Raw genomic sequence first — 16,929 nt, forward strand, 5'->3', positions numbered from 1 at the left:
TGCCAGGATGGATGAATCACAAGCTGGAATCAAGATTGCCAGGAGAAATATCAACCACCTCAGATACGCAGATGATACCACTCTAATGGCAGAAAGTGAAGAGGAACTAAAAGAGCCTCTTGATGAGGGTGAAATAAGAGTGAAAAAGCTGGCTTAAAACTCAACATTAAGAAACTGAGATCATGGGATTTCCCTGGTGGTCCAGTGGCTAAAATGTCATGCTCCCAATGCAGGGGACCTGGGGTTCGATCCCTAGTCAGGAAATGGATCCCACATGCTGCAAGGAAGACCAAAGATCCCGTGTGCAACAACTAAGACCCAACACAGCCAAGTAAATAAATTAAAAACATTAAGATCATGGCATAGTTTCCCATCACTTCATGCCAAACAGAAGGAGAAAAAGTAGAATCAGTGGAGACAGATTTTATTTTCTTGGTCTCCAAAATCACTGTGGATGGTGACTGCAGTCGTGAAATTAAAAGATGCTTGCTTCTTGGCAGGAAAGCTGTGACAAACCTAGACAGCATTTTAAAAAACAGAGACCTCACTTTGCTGACAAAAAATATAGTCAAAGCTATCATTTTTCCAGTAATCATGTATGGATGTGAGAGTTGAACCATAAAGAAGGCTGAGCACCAAAGAGTTGATGCTTTGAATTGTGCTGGAGAAGACTCTTGAGAGTCCACTGGGCAGCAAGGAGATCAAACCAGTCAATCCTAAAGGAAGTCAACCCTGAATATTCATTGGAAGGACTGATGCTGAAGCTGAAGCTCCAATACTTTGGCCACCTGATGCTAAAAGCCTGACTCCTTTGAAAAGACCCTGATGCTGGGAAATATTGAAGGCAAAAGAAGAAGAGGGTAGCAGAGGATGAGATGGTTGAATGGATTTGAGTTTGAGCAACCTTTAGGAGAATGTTGAGGATAGATGACCCTGGCATTCTGCTGCAGGTCCATTGGGTTGCAAAGAGTCAGACATGACTTAGTGACTGAACAACAACCAATGCACAGGGAGTAGACCTTCAGTGAGTGCAGCCAGAGTGGAGGGTTGCACAAGCTGGGTCAGCTGAAAGTACTGTGAGTGTCATCTCCAGAGAGCCTGGGTTCAGAGTGTTATTCAAACAGCTGAGAAACACACTCACAATTTGCTTATTTGTCTAATTTACTGGACTCTGAACGCAGCAGTGGGTTACCCTGAACAAAGCTGACAGCCTGGAATTACTTGGCATACTGAGTAAAGCATCTGACAGCTAAGGGAGGCTGGAATGCTTACGTGGACTTTTTATATATACTTTCTATACTGACCCCCCTATTATTGGCTCCTAATCAGCCCAGAGGCTACTCCTTTCCAGAGCTTTGAAGAGTTCTTGGTGAAGAGAGTGCTGGCATTTTTGAGGCCTATGTCCCTACAGCCCTTTGTGGTACAGGGACGGAAGTTGAAATGAACTCCATGAATCACTGGAGGGTGATGGCATCCTGCGGAAAGGCTGTGCAGAGGCTGGAGGCAGGTGGATGTTAGGGCTGAGACAGCGATCAGGATGACTAGATCCTGATCTAGTTGTGTTGGTATGTCTAGCTAGGGATCTTGTTGTGTTGCTCATGATGCCCCCAGGACTGAAAGAATTGGAGGGCAGTTCAGTCTGTTGAATTCAAACTTGGGTTGGTTCATCAGCTCCAGGCCTGCTGAGAATCCTGGCTTCTTAGCTAATCGCCAGAACTGAATCAGTTCACAATCTGACAGATACCTTGGGGCAGAGGCAGCCACAGTGGCTCTTCAGAAATGACCACCATGCCGCCCAAGATTTATGCCGCACATTTCACCAGCCTTCCCAGAGAAACCCATGGCCATTTGCTAAAATGGATGCATAATAGAGAGTGAAAAATACTGAGTACTTTGGAGGTTACTTGATTCTGGCTCTCAACTGATGTTACTGCCAGGATCTGAACACCACTCTGCTCAGGGTGGGGGCTAGTAAAGGAGTGTGGGATCAGTGGGCTGGATGGGTCCCGTGATCCACTGCATGGCCTACTTTTCCGAGTTCCAGGATACATAGTTAAAATAGCAGCTGGATGAATTCCTCTTGTTGGTTCCATGAACAATGAAACAGAGACTGGAAAGGCCCGGTGGAATCCCTAGAACTGTCCCTGCCTATGAAAATAATAAATGAAAAGCAGCGTTGCATTTCTGGAGGGATTTAGGAGATTAGTTCTGTTTTCAAAGACTAGAAGTTGAAGGATAGTGATTCCTCACACATCATCATACCCGTATCATTTCTCTGGCCTGCGCAGAAGATGCTGGACCTTAGAGAATGACCATCCAACCCATTAGGTGAGGTTCCAGTTGCAACTTCCTTTCCAGTCATTTATTTACTAGAATAAATTGAAATAGGCTAATATGTGGTCCACAGCTGCTGATCTGGTGAATGCTTTCTTCTTTGAAGTCCACCAGAAGCAGTTTGCTTTCAGCTGGGCATCCAGGAATAACAGTTTTACTGTCCTGCTGCAGGACAGGCCAGGTTCCAAGTGCAGACAGCTGGCACTCCAAGGCACACAGGTTGACCCCCTACATGAAAGGTACCGTGCTGGTTGCAGTAGTAAACAGGAATTATATTCTTCCACCATTTGGTAAGATACACGTGTCAGAAAGTTGGATATATGCCCCACAGGAATTCAGGAGCCTGCCACCTTGGTGACATTCCTAGGGGTTTTGTCATGTGGTGCCTGTCGATCTCCTTCCATGACTGTGGAAAAATTTCTTCATCTGGCTGCTTCCAGTAAGAAAGGGGAAACAAAGCCAAAGAGGGGAGTTCTCTTGGTTTTGGAATCAGTATTTATTTCTACTAATGTGTTTCTCTTGCTCATTTACTAAGTTACCCAGGAAGCTGCCAGTTTTGAATGAGACTCAGGGCAAGAGATGGCTCTGTAGCCATTGCAGGCCCTGCACATGCTGCTCCCCACCCAGGCTGGTGTTCCCCATGTGACCAGCCACGGGCGAGCCAGACAGGTGTGCAGGGGAAGGGCTCCGGCGGCTCCCGCAGGCTTGTGCTCCAACTCCCCTGGTTCCCACTCCTGCCTCCTCACCACACCTGCACCTGTGACCTCACAGGGATCCTCTGTGACATATTCACTGGGGAGAAAATGTTTTAGCCTGATTTGTAGAAGATTGTACACAATATGTTGGAAGCACCCAGAAGTAGAGAGTTCTAAGCCATGCTCAAGGTATTCCCCTAACAGTAGGGGAGGGAAATAATCCCAAGAGACAGACTTTAAGCTGTGCCCTTTTGTTTCCACTTGGTCAGAAATGAGAGTTGATTAGACATCTGGATCTGCATAAATTCTTCAGCAGTAAGCAAAAGTATAGTGGGACAGGATTGGAAATTTGGTGACAAGGAGGAAATGTGTGTGACGAGATCTCCTGAAATAAACACACTGAAGGTGAAGTCAGCTGGGAGAGCCTGACCACCTGATGACCAAGGTGACAAACAGCTCTGTGGACAGTGGTCTGCCTCTCTCCCTCACCATGAACCAAGTTGCTATGGTGACAAAGATGCAAGATCTGTCTGTTTATCAAGACACAACCTGGCTGCAACATGTTCTGAGAGCCTTATCTTCCAACAAGAAGCCCCCATTATGGCAGCTTTTACCAGGGAGGTGGCCAGCTGCCCAGGTAGCAAGTGCAGCAGTGGGGCACCAAGACCATAATGACAGGGGCTGGACTTTGTTCATTCTGGAACAGGGTACAGGTCTGTGTTCCAATATCTCTGCCAAAACCACTGCCTGCAGGTTTGTAATGGTGATTAAGTCACTAAGTCCTGTTTGACTCTCTGTGACCCCATGGACTGTAGCCCTCCAGGCTGCTCTGTCCATGGGATTCTCCAGACAAGAATACTGGAGTAGGTTGCCATGCCCTTCTCCAGGGGATCTTCCTGACCCAGAGATCAAATCCATGGTTCCTGCATTGCAGGCAGATACTTTACCACTTACCAAATGCCATTGTTGCTGTGGTTATGTTCCCTGTAACACTGCTGTTGAGTTCATTCTATAGGAGGTAAATCCTGGCAATAGACTTGTGCTCTTACAGTGTCCTGGCCGTACCCTGTTCCCTGTTGCTGTGAGACATCCTTACTAACAGGATGGTAGGTTGGTCTGGTGAAGACTCTTCTGGTGCCGCCTGAATGGATCGCTCGGTGGAGCTCAGGTAATGTGTTCTTGGGTGTGATCTATGCTCTGAATCAGTGACCAATAGCAACTGGCCACATTCTCCTCACTGACTTTCACCTACAGAATTATAGTGATTATTTGAAGAAGGGCAAAGTGGAAGGCAGGCCCTTCCTGTATGACAATAGTATACAGAGTCACTTCTGTACTTAAGATTGTGTGTGTGTTGGGGGGCAGGTGACAGATGCGGCTTCTAACATTTACCCTGCAGGTCTACTGGCCAACCTGCCTCTTGGCCTCTGCAGCTATGGACTCTGCTAGTTGAGAGATATTCTATAGTATTTACCAAGGTAGGAACGCTTCTATTAAACTGTAACCTGGAACTTCCACCTCACGCTCTTGAATCAACATGTTAAAACAGAGGTGACTCAGGTCAGAGGGATTGATTCTAATGTTCAGAGGAGATTCTAATGTCCAGTTCCGAGCACTCTGGACACAGAGAGGAAGGCTGGGGTTCTCAGTGGCATGTCCAAGCACCTTTGTGTCCTGTGGCAGAGTGAACTGAGGACCACAGTGCCCAGGGTAGATGGGGCATGTACTCTGGAAGAGCCTTGAACAAGCAAGTGGGTAAAATGTTCCAACCAGGTGACACTTGGCTTTCATCATTGGCAGCACAAGAACCCCATGTGGACACATGGACAGAAGAGCCAGGACAGCGAGGTGAAGCTACATGTGCCCCCAGTGGCATGGAGTCCCGTTTTCCTGGACTCCTCTAGCTCATGTCAGCCTACCTGAAACAGAGACCAACACTGAGTCCCCAGTACAGCCCTGCTCCTCAAGGACGCAGCAACTTGATAGCAAGTCGCTGATTTATCTTCTTTCAATGGGCCGTCCTTTGAATAACTGTTCAGCCATTATTGTTCAGCACTGCTTCTCAGGAGCCCTGACCTCTAGGCATGCAATCCTGCCCAGAAGAGTAGCCAGCCAGGGACAGGACCACTCCACAGAGTAGAAGCTGCAGGAGTGAACACTTCACCACCCAGTAGAGGATCAGGAATGCCATCTGCTTCTTCAGGTGGAGGGCAGGTGGGAGGGCCAAGGCTGCTGAAACCAAGGGTGGGATACACTTTTCTGAGGGTGTGCACCCGGGGTAAGTAAGGTATGGGCAAAAAGTCTCCTGCTATTGGTCATCCTCTTCCCATGCTCAGCCTTTCTTGGAGCACTTTTGTCTGTGCCTGTGGTGGGTCTGGATTCTAGGGGAGGCAGTAAGGAAACCAGGGAACTCTTTCCGTGGTGCTCCTCAAATCCCACTTCACTTAGGCGGCCTCCTGCTTCTTTGGAATCTCCAGAGTCATCTTTTTTTTCTTTGTTATGTCCAGGGTTTTTAGTAATAAGAGGAAGAATCTTGGAGGAATGGAACTGCTCTGTCTGGCAGAACCAGATGTCTCCTGAAGTATAATTTTACTATCTTAATATTTTGCAAGTCTCAAGTGACTGCCTCTTCCATTCCTGACGTTATTTGTGCCTTGTCTTTCTTTTTGTCCATTAGATGTATAATTTTTACTGTGACATCTCATTTGTCCTCTGGGATATTTGGAATTCTATTAGCAACATATGGAGACTTTTTACTTAGCTCTTATTGATTTATAGTTTAATTGAACTGTTGTCAGGATTTACAGTCTGGATGATGTCAGTTCTTTATGTGTTGAGACTTCTTTGTAGCTCAGCCTAAAGTCATTGTTTATAAATTTCCACATGTACTTGTGAAAACAGTATGTATTATGTAATTTTTTAAGGAAAAATTATGTACATGTCCACCAGGTCAGCCTTGTTAATGAAGTTAATCAGGTTGGTAAATGTCTCTTTTATAAAAGAGTATTTTGTCTCCTATTCATTTTACCAGTTATATATAAAAATACTACTGTATAAACTATCATATATATTTTTATCTAGATCTAATGTTTATTTTTTTACCATCTTATATCCTTATATTTTAAGAATGCAGTTGACATAAAGGTATTTTCAGTTAAATGAAAACTGAAAAAAATCACTAACTATAGAAATTCACTAAAAGAGATACCAAAAAGTATTGCAGAAAAAATATGATTTTCAATGAAAGATCAAATGAAAAATAGTAAAATAGCAAATACAGGGACATAGCTAAATGAATAATGAGTATCAGAAAAATAATAGTAAAGACAAGGTTAAAGTGCATAGAATTAAAGTGCATTAAATAACATACATAAGGAAGAGGTAAATGGAGTTAAATCATACTATGACTTGGCATTGTCTGTAAAAATGATAAAAGCATCAGTAAATATGACATCTTAATAAGGCACGCATGCATTCTGCAGTCTGGAGGGTACTGTTTCTGCATATGAAATCTAAGGTGGCAGTGGTTTTCCTTTAGCACATTGAAGACCCTCACTGTCTTCAGAATTCCATGGTTCCTTTTGATAGCAAAAGAATTATATCTTCTGCCCGTATTTTTTTGTTGCTTTTGGCAGGAAAATTTTTCTAAGTTAACTAATCTTCCAATTCAAGAATGTGACATTCTTAGCTTTAAATTGAAAATTTTTGTTTTTTGTTTCTTTTTAAAGACTTCTTCCTCCAAGCTAACATGAAGGAAACTAGTGAAAATTTGCACTTAAGGTATTTACTGATTATTAGACCTTATTTCTAGTTATGCAGCTTAGTGAGCATTGCATTTAATTTTAAAAGTGACAAAGTGAGAATGCCTTGTCATTACTGTCTGTACCGTGGGATGTTTCTATTATAGATACTGCTTCAGTGTAATGTCCATCCTTTGTTTAAATAAGAAGTGAAAACCATAGTGTATATTTAAGTCTTGAGGATTATATTGAAATAAATCAAAGTATTTGTAGCATTTTGAGTATTTTTTTAATGACACACATATTACTCTTCTTGTTTAATAGAGTTTAAAAGCCTGAAATATTTTAGAAGTATTCTTTTAAATGTGACTCTGTGTGGAAGTGCAAAACCCAGCTTAATCGTTCACTTAATAAATCTGCTCAACACACATACCCTTAAACCAATGCATGCACATTGGACCTAATTTTATAAAATCAGCTCTGTACATAGTTAAAGTATTATAAAACATATTATTGGCAGATATTATATATTAATGGGGTACAACTAAGTTATTGTATGTTTTAAATTTATATATTTTAGAGGCATAAAATGAGTCCTTTGCTGTGCTGTGCTCAGTCGCTTCAGTCATGTCCAACTCTTTGCGACCCTGTGGACTGTAGCCTGCCAGGCTCCTTTGTCCATGGGATTCTCCAGGCAAGAATACTGGAATGGGTTGCTATGTCCTCCTCCAGGGGATCTTCCTGACTCAGGGATTGGACCTGCATCTCTTGTGTTTCTTGCATTGCAGGCAGATTCTTTACACACTGAGCTACCTGGGAAATCCAAATTAAGACAATACTTTTACTTAAATAGAATCTTCAAAAATGTTTTATTATAAAGTATTGACTATTTCCACCTTTCCATTTTGGTTCCAGATCCAAATTAATAATTTCCTTTGCATTTCCCACATTATGTAGCCTTATCTGTCCTTTCAAGTACAGGCATGTTGTTTATTGTACTAAAAATACATATATATATCACCTCAGTCTACAGGAAACTGTGTAATTCATAAATGCAGTGAGTACAATCCCTACAACAGTCTGCTAAAAATGAAAACAGAGACCTATGGTTTGATGTTCACCTGTTACCTTATAAGTCATCACACATATTTATAAATGATGCCCTTTAAAATTTTTTTTATTTTCAAATATTGGATCTATGGAATCAGTATCTGCAATTATATAAAAATTAAATGATAAGTAGTAAATAACACAAATACACATGTGTATATACACGTTATGCTTATAGTTATGAGCAAATGGTTATAGACCTTATGAATTACATGGGCAAATTAGAATGGCAAAGTCCACCATGCGGCATCTCTTTCAATCTGCTCTGCACACTTTTTACTGCTTCCATCTAACTTTCTTTGATGTCAGACATAAAAGAAATGTCTACCCAGTGATGCATTGCTTGTCTTTTGTTTGTTTTGTTTTAATCTGATCCTGCTTATATTTATACTTCAGATCTCAGTGAACTCAGAGCATAACTGTTCATCCATTTGTTTAGATGCAATGCATATATGGGAAGAAAATGTCCAGCTGGAAAATATAGATAATTCTGAGGAATAAATTGAGGGAAATTATCTCACAAAAAGACTGCCTTTTAAAATGTCTTTTTTTCCTTAAGGGAAAATCATGCTTCTCAATATTTTAAAATTTTCTAATACACTGTTAAAAATCTATACTAGTATAAATTTCCACCTTTTGGTTCCAGATACAAATTAATAATTTCATTTATGTTTCCCTTATTATATAGCCTTATCTGTCCTTTAAAGTATAGGCATGTTGCTTATTGTACTAAAAAAGCACATTATGTTTATTTTAAAGACATTCAGTTTTTTCTTTTTAATTGAAGTACATTTGATTTACAATATTGTGTTAATTACCTCTCTGTGTAGCAGTGATTCAGTTATACATACATACATACATACGTATGTATGTATGTATGTATAACTGAGAAGGCAATGGCACCCCACTCCAGTACTCTTTCCTGGAAAATCCCATGGACGGAGGAGCCTGGTAGGCTGCAGTCCATGGGTTCGTGAAGAGTCGGACACGACTGAGCGACTTCACTTTCACTTTTCACTTTCATGCATTGGAGAAGGAAATGGCAACCCACTCAAGTGTTCTTGCCTGGAGAATCCCAGGGACGGGGGAGCCTGGTGGGCTGCTGTCAATGGGGTCGCACAGTTGGACACGACTGAAGCGACTTAGCAGCGTATATATATATACCTTCTTTTTTAATATTCTTTTCCATTGCAGTTATCATGGGATGTTGACTGTAGTTCCCTGTAGGATGCAGCAGGACCGTGTTGTTACCCATCCTGTCTGAACAGTTTGCCTCTGCTGAGACTGAATTCCCAGTCCATCCTTCCCTCACTCTCTCTTGGTGACCACCAGTCTCTTCTCTATGTAAAGACATTCAATTTTTTATGCATAAATAGAGGACACATTTTGATTCTTTAGTGTTTTTGTTTGTAAGATCTGTACCTTTTATGGTATTGATTCATTATAATTAATCCAAATCTATAAAAAGATAGGAAATAATATCCTTTATTGCACTGATGCCTATTTTTAAGTAGAAATTCTTCTAGAGAAAAATGGAGGGTGGCGGCCGCTGGACTGACCTGGCCAGTCAAGACTGATGCCCAGAGGGACCTTCTCACTGCCCCAACCACCGTCACCACCGCTGCGATTGTTACCAATGGGGACAGTCTTTGCCTTTGTTTTGAGACTTAACAGGTGCTTTGAAACCACAGATTAAACATGGAATGTAGGCACATCGGGCTTTTCCCAGATGGCACAATGGTAAAGAATCCACCTGCTAATGCAGGAGATGCAAGACATGGGTGTGATCTGTGGGTTGGGAATATCCCCTGGAGAAGGAAATGGCGATGCACTCTAGTACTCTTGCCTGGAAAATTCCAAGGACAGAGGGGCCTGGTGGGCTACAGTCCATAGAGTTGGACACAACTGAGTGACTGAGCACATGCACAATGTGGGCAGATTACATTTATAATTAATTTATATTAGACTAAAGTTTACAAGGATTAAATGAAAATAAAATGTGGGTGGAGTATAACTAACTCAAGAAAGCACTTAATACTGTTATTGGTTCCATACAATCTTAACCTCATAATTCACTCCCTACTATTTATCAGGAGATCGCGAGGTTTTTAAATTTTAAATGGTGGTACTGATGCAAATTTATGACTTTAGTGTAAAAGTTCAAAGTAGAATGTGATGCCAGAGCTGTTTTTACTGACCTAAGGCCCAGACAGTAAAGAATCTGCCTGCTATATGGGAGACCCGGGTTTGATGCCTGGGTCAGGAAGATACCCTGGAGAAGGGAATGGCAACCATTCCAGTATTCTTGCCTGGGAAATCCCATTGACAACAGAGTCTGGCGGGCTACAGTCCATGGAATCACAAAGAGTCGGTGTCCTAAACAAGAGCTCCCTGGGCCAAAAGGCCAGGTATTTTTTGGTCTTCCAGGCCTAAACCATACTCATCATACAGGATACACTCAAAAAATATCTGTAATATGACTTCAGTGGTTAAGGAAGGTCAGTAGATGCTGCCCTGGAAAATTTGATGAAGGTGGAACCACCCATTCCAGCCCTGACTACGACCCATGCAGAGAAATGGACCAGACAGATGTGGCTTCAGTCCCAACACTGAAATATAGACAAGTCATCCACCATCCCCGCATTGATACAGCAGAGTTGACAAAAGGAAGAAATCAGATGAAAGAATCTGAAATGTCTGTTGCGCTGCATATCGTAAAACTGGCTTAGTTTCAGGAAGATGAGTCCTAATATTTGGTCACATTTTATACATTTCAATGCAAGAACCATACCTAAACAAGATATAAAACACCACTGATTACTGAACATTCTTAACAAGGGATGCTGGTACAGTTTGGTTAGAAGTAAAAACCATATGACAAATCTTTAGACTGCTACTGCTAAGTCACTTCAGTCGTGTCCGACTCTGTGCGACCCCATAGACAGCAGCCCACCAGGCTCCCCTGTCCCTGGGATTCTCCAGGCAAGAATACTGGAGTGGGTTGCCATTTCCTTCTCCAATGCATGAAGGTGAAAAGTGAAAGTGAAGTCGCTCAGTCCTGTCCGACTCTGAGCGACCCCGTGGACTGCAGCCTACTGGGCTCCTCTGTCAATGGGATTTTCCAGGCAAGAGTATTGGAGTAGGGTGCCATCGCCTTCTCCGAATCTTTAGAGAGTCATATTTTGTGAGGAAAAAATTTCAGTCTCACAACTGTCAAAATCACCATAGCTGAATTAGAGGAATCTGTGGCTGTTCATTCCCTGTATGTTTGTGGGTTAGAGTAGAAGAGCATTTTGGAAATTTCTCTCTAATTACTAGAGTGTCTGCTATTAAAGCAAATGATAAGACTTCAAGTCTCTGGCTCTGGTATAAAGTAGAATCTGGTTCCATCATTGAGTAAGTAGGCTGAAACTAGAGTCAGTTTTTTAATTTCTGAGTCTACATTTACTTTTCTGCCAAAAAAAAAAAAAAAGATACATTAAATACTGCCTGGGTAAATTGCATAATTCTTGGCTTACAATTTGTGTTTCTTGATTGCCTAAATGGGTTATTTCAGACTATGAAATAAACTAGTCTGTTAGATATATAGTATGCTGATAATTTCATAAAAACATATTACTGCATATTTTCACTCTTTAATTATAGGAAAATATATGCTTATGAAGAAAAAAAATCCCTCAAATTACACAGAAAAATAGTTGTGTTCTTTTGATAAGGTAAGTAAAATGGGAAAACAAATATGCTAAGAAAGTATATTGAAGAACAGTTTGCCTGAAATTATTTACAAGATTTTTTAAAGTAAGAAATTAATTATTAAATGTTATATAAAATTGAGAAATGTTTATATTTTCTGAAAATTGAATTAAAACTTAGGTGTAACTATTAAAAAAATTTTTTTATTCATCAGACTTTGTCAATAATGTGCTCAAAAATCCTGATTATTTTTGATTCTGTGTCTAAATCATGTGGCAGCCACAGGCTTTGTGTACTTATCTGAACCTAACGGGTAGGAATTAAATAAAATGTATTCCTTACACCAAAAAATGCCCATGTGCCAAGCAGTTAGACCACATTTTCATTTACATTTTCTGAATGTTAGTGAAACTTCAGTTGAGTATTCTCAGCTGGCATGACTGTCGTGTGTCACTTAATGTTCAATGAGATTTATTACTTTTAAAATTAGGCATGTAGACTTAATTGCCACATTTCTATGTTAGGTTAGAACAGCAGGTTCTTTACAAATTCAGACTGAAGTTTGACACTGGTGCCGGCAGATTCTTTACATACTGAGCCAATGGGAAAGCCCTAAATATAGACAACCATAAATTTTTAACACTTTTCCAACAGGCTGTGGAAATCTGTATGTAGATCAGGAAGCAACAGTTAGAACTGGACATGGAACAACAGACTGGTTCCAAATAGGGAAAGGATGTATATTGTCACCCTGCTTTTTTAACTTATATGCAGAGTACATCATGAGAAACGCTGGGCTGGAAGAAGCACAAGCTGGAATCAAGATTGCCAGGAGTAATATCAATAACCTCAGATATGCAGATGACACCACCCTTATGGCAGAAAGTGAAGAGGAGCTAAAAAGCCTCTTGAGGAAAGTGAAAGAGGAGAGTGAAAAAGTTGGCTTAAAGCTCAACATTCAAAAAATGAAGATCATGGCATCTGGTCCCATAACTTCATGGAAAATGGGGAAACAGTGACAGACTTTATTTTTCTGGGCTCCAAAATCACTGCAGATGGTGATTGCACCCATGAAATGAAAAGGCGCTTGCTCCTTGGAAGGAAAGTTATGACCAACCTAGACAACATATTCAAAAGCAGAGACATTACTTTGCCAACAAAGGTCCATTTGGTCAAAAGTATGGTTTTCCCACTAGTCATGTATGGATGTGAGCGTTGGACTATAAAGAAAGCTTAGGGCCAAAGAATTGATGCTTTTGAACAGTTGTGTTGGAGAAGAGTTGAGAGTCCCTTGGCCTGCAAAGAGATCCAACCAGTACATCCTGAAGGAAATCAATCCTGAATATTTATTGGAAGGACTGATGTTGAAGCTGAAACTCCAATACTTTGGCCACCTGATGTGAAGAACTGACTCATTTGAAAAGACCCTGATACTGGGAAAGATTGAAGGTGGGAGGAGAAGGGGACGACAGAGGATAAGATGGTTGGATGGCATCGCTGACTCAATGGACATGAGTCTGAGTAAACTCCAGGAGTTGGCAGTGGACGGGGAGGCCTGGCTGCTGCAGTCCATGGGGTTTCAAAGAGTCACACATGACGGAGCAACTGAGCTGAACTGAACTGAATGGAAACTTTTCTGTACTGATAACTCAGTTCATTGATTCATTAATTCATTAGATACTATCGAGTGGTTTAATCATGTAAAAAGTTCAAATGTGCAGGAGCACTCACAACTGTGTAAGAAGGTCTAAAATAAGAGATTTACATTCCAAAAATAGGAAATAAATACCAAAACTGTAGACTTGCTTTATCATCAGTGAGTACCAGTGTCTCCTCAGTATAAGAAATAGTTATGTTCAGCATCAGAAAGTTTACACCAAAATATTCCCTGGAGGAGGGAAAGACTATCTTCTCCAGTATTCTTGCCTGGAGAATCTCATGGGCAGAACCTGGCGGGTTACAGTTCATGGGGTTAGAAAGAGTTGGACACAACTGAGCGACTTTCACTTCACTAAACTTCCCTGACTTACATCAGAAATGGCCAATGACTGTCTTATGGCTGCTGAACCTAAACTCTGCAACAGTAGGGATTGGCTAATAGCCTGAATCAAAGAGCTTTTAAAGAACAGAGTAAAACTAAAATGAACCATAAGGCAAAGTATGATATGATTTTGAAATCATGCTTAAATACACTATTCACAGTAGCCAAGACACAGAAGCAAACTAAATGTTCATTGACAGAGGAATGGATAAAGAAGATGTGGTATATATACAATAGAATATTACTCAGCCTTAGAAAACAAAATAATGCCACTTCCAGAAATATGGATACAGCTAGAGATGATTGTACTAAACGAAGTAAGAGAAAGATGAATATATGATATCACTTATATGTGGATCTATATTATTACACAGAAGAACTTATCAATGAAACAGAAATAGACTCACAGACATAGAGAACAGACTTGCGGCTGCCGAGAGGGGGCGGGGTGGGGGAGGAATGGATAGGGAGTGTGAGGTCAGCAGATGCAAACTATTATATAGAGAATGGATAGACAACAAAGTCCTGCTGTACAGCACAGGGAACGGTATTCAGTATCCTGAGATAAACCACAACGGAATACAAAAAAGAATGTGCTTATATGTACAATTAAATCACTTGGCTGTACAGCAGGATTAACATAACATTGTAAATCAACAATAATTTTATTTTAGAAAGTAAAGCATGCTAAAATAAGATACCAAGTGAATAGTATGGTGGGGCATAGAATGACCATAGAATCTGGACTAAGGAAGGCTCCTCACAAGTAACGACCCTTAAGGTTCATCCTGAAAAGTGGCTCCACTCTCCCAGCACCGAAAAGGCAGGGGTGGGAGGTTGAGACATCCTCAGAGCACTGTCTGAGGCACCCAGGGCCTAAGTGCCATGAGCCAGTGGCTGGGTCGGAGTGTGGACCTGGACCTATTTGTGAAGATGCTAGTCTGCCATGCTGAGGAGTCTGGCAGTTCTGTGTGCAGTTGGGAGAATTCAGTCAAAATGGAAGTCTATGTTTAGGAAAATAAAGTAGACTGGGAGGTTGATTTGCAGTGAGGAGCATGGAACAGTGAGGAGTGGCAGTTGCAATGTGAAAAGACGAACCATAAAAATGCATTTTTTTTCTAGAATATGTGTATTGCTCGCTGTAAACCAGATTATTCAGGGAAAATGACTGCATCAGCCATTAGAGTGCTAGTGAGTGGGCATCTAGTGAGAGCATTATGTTCCAAATTACACTGGCCAGAGAAACCATGTGCTGTAATCAGTGGTGCCACTAACGGGGCAAGTGGGGGAAGAATCTGCTGCAATGCAGGAGATACAAGAGACTCAGGTTCAGTTCCTGGGTCAGGAAGATCTCCTGGAGAAGGATATGGCGACCCGCTCCAGTATTCTTGCCTGGAGAATTCGGTCGACAGAGGAGCCTGGTGGGCTGTAGTTTGTAGGGCTGCAAAGAGTCGGATACGACTGAAGCGACTCAGCACAGCACTAATGGGGATGCCGGAACTGCCCCGTGTGTCAGTGAGGAGACATCTGAAAACAAAAAGCCGATGATCTCTCGCCTATTAAAGCAAATAGAGTTAGTTGTTACTATTTAACTAATTTGGCTTGTGTCTATGCTTTTGTTTTCACTGTTTCAATAATATATATTTAAAATAATTGATGTAGTTTTCAATAATGCTTGTTAGAAACTGTATTTGCATGTTTCAACTAATGGACACATTACAAAATCCATTTCAATGCTTAAAAGCAAAACAAAATAATCAAAAACATCTGAATTCTCTGAAAAATTTTGGACTTCTTTTTTAACACTATAGATACACAACACAACATTGGGGGAGTGAAGAGAAGAGTTTATTAAACGTTCATGATGGGAAAAATTTTTAAATGTTGAGAATTTGTCCTTTAATATGTTTTCCTGCATACCAGAGATGAAGGCATGGAAGGTATGAAAAGATTAAAAAGGAAATAATCAAATGCAAATGAGTTTCAAAGCATATAACTCCTTGAAGGCAAGCACATGCTCACCTCTCCATCTGAACTGCAGGCTTGGCACATCACCAAGGGTACAGCTAATGTCTGTTGTGTGCAATAGTGAAATAAGAGCTTTGGTAACTCCCCAGGGCTTCTGTGTAGTGTCCAAGTACTGATGGATCCATCCAACGAAGAAAGAGCCTATAACCGAAAGAATGACTCTAACTTGAAAATCTAAAAGGTCAGATTAGAAAGTTCCAGAATCACTCTACTGTTACACAAGTACCTTCATGTTTTCAGATATGTAGTTTGAATAATTTGAAATGAATTAATGTAATACATTGGTAAGCATGAGTTCCTTTTTGTTCACTTGAATCAGTCATTCAGCAATATTTATTAGGTATTCCTGGAGCAGACCTATTTGTATTTAAAAATTGTAGTTCTTCCCCCACTTCTGTGGGCTTCCCAGGTGGTGTGGTGGTAAGAACCCACCTGCCAGTGCAGGAGACATAAGAGACACGGGTTCCATTCCCCGGTCAGGAAGATCCCCTGGAGGAGTGTGCAGCAACCCACTCCAGTATTCTTGCCTGGAGAATACCACAGACAGAGGAGCCTGGCAGGCTACCATCCCTGGGGTCACAATGAGTCAGATATGAATGAAGCGACTTGGCATGCACCACTTCTGCTCTTGAATTTTGAGGCTCCTTCCTCAGTGCTATGTCAAAACCATCATATTTTGGAATCAGTAACTTTAATCTGTCCCCTATTTATAATGCAGGTTTCGAGGTCATTACATTTATTGAATAGAGCAGTTTCATCGTTAGAAATCTCAGGAAAGTGTTCTATGGAGAAGACAAGTGGAAACCAAATCTCCCCCCAACGTACATTATGGATGTGAAAGTCTAAATTAACACCATGAAATAAAGAACCCGAGCATCACGTGTTTCTCTTGAGCAAGAGTACACGTAGTAACATTCTGTATTGAGTCTGTGCTGTGTCATTAATCCATGACCTGCCCTGTGTTTGGTGCTACATCATCCTTATGTGGAAAGAGGAGGGGGGTTAGCTTACTGAGATAACCGCCCCAGGACTCCGACTCTGAGAAACACTCCTGGGACCAGGGTGGGCCACACGACTTCAGACAGTGTCCCAGGATGACATCAGGTGCACTGTCTCTGCGCAACACGGCAGCAGGTTACCTGAAGTTCTCACTGAGCTCACTGCCCCCGGGGAGAGATGACTTCACCAAGGGAAGCTGGCGGACTCTGGGCCGCCTAGGTGAGGTCTCTAGTGGCAACACGTCCCCTGGGGAGTGGAGGGGCTTCCTGTGTGCTGAGACAACCCTACT

At 41.5% G+C, this 16,929-nt stretch overlaps 1 long non-coding RNA gene across 1 annotated transcript; it reads left to right on the top strand.

Annotated features, from left to right (window-relative positions):
- Positions 1 to 10,378: 10,378 nt before the first annotated feature.
- Positions 10,379 to 16,562, top strand: LOC132345060 (uncharacterized). The gene is made up of 2 exons (XR_009494163.1): positions 10,379 to 11,595; positions 16,360 to 16,562. It is a non-coding gene; the product is annotated as an uncharacterized lncRNA (long non-coding RNA).
- The last annotated feature ends 367 nt before the right edge of the window (positions 16,563 to 16,929 follow it).

Source organism: Bos taurus, chromosome 4 (assembly GCF_002263795.3).
Source record: "Bos taurus isolate L1 Dominette 01449 registration number 42190680 breed Hereford chromosome 4, ARS-UCD2.0, whole genome shotgun sequence".
NCBI classification, from domain to species: Eukaryota; Metazoa; Chordata; class Mammalia; order Artiodactyla; family Bovidae; genus Bos; species Bos taurus.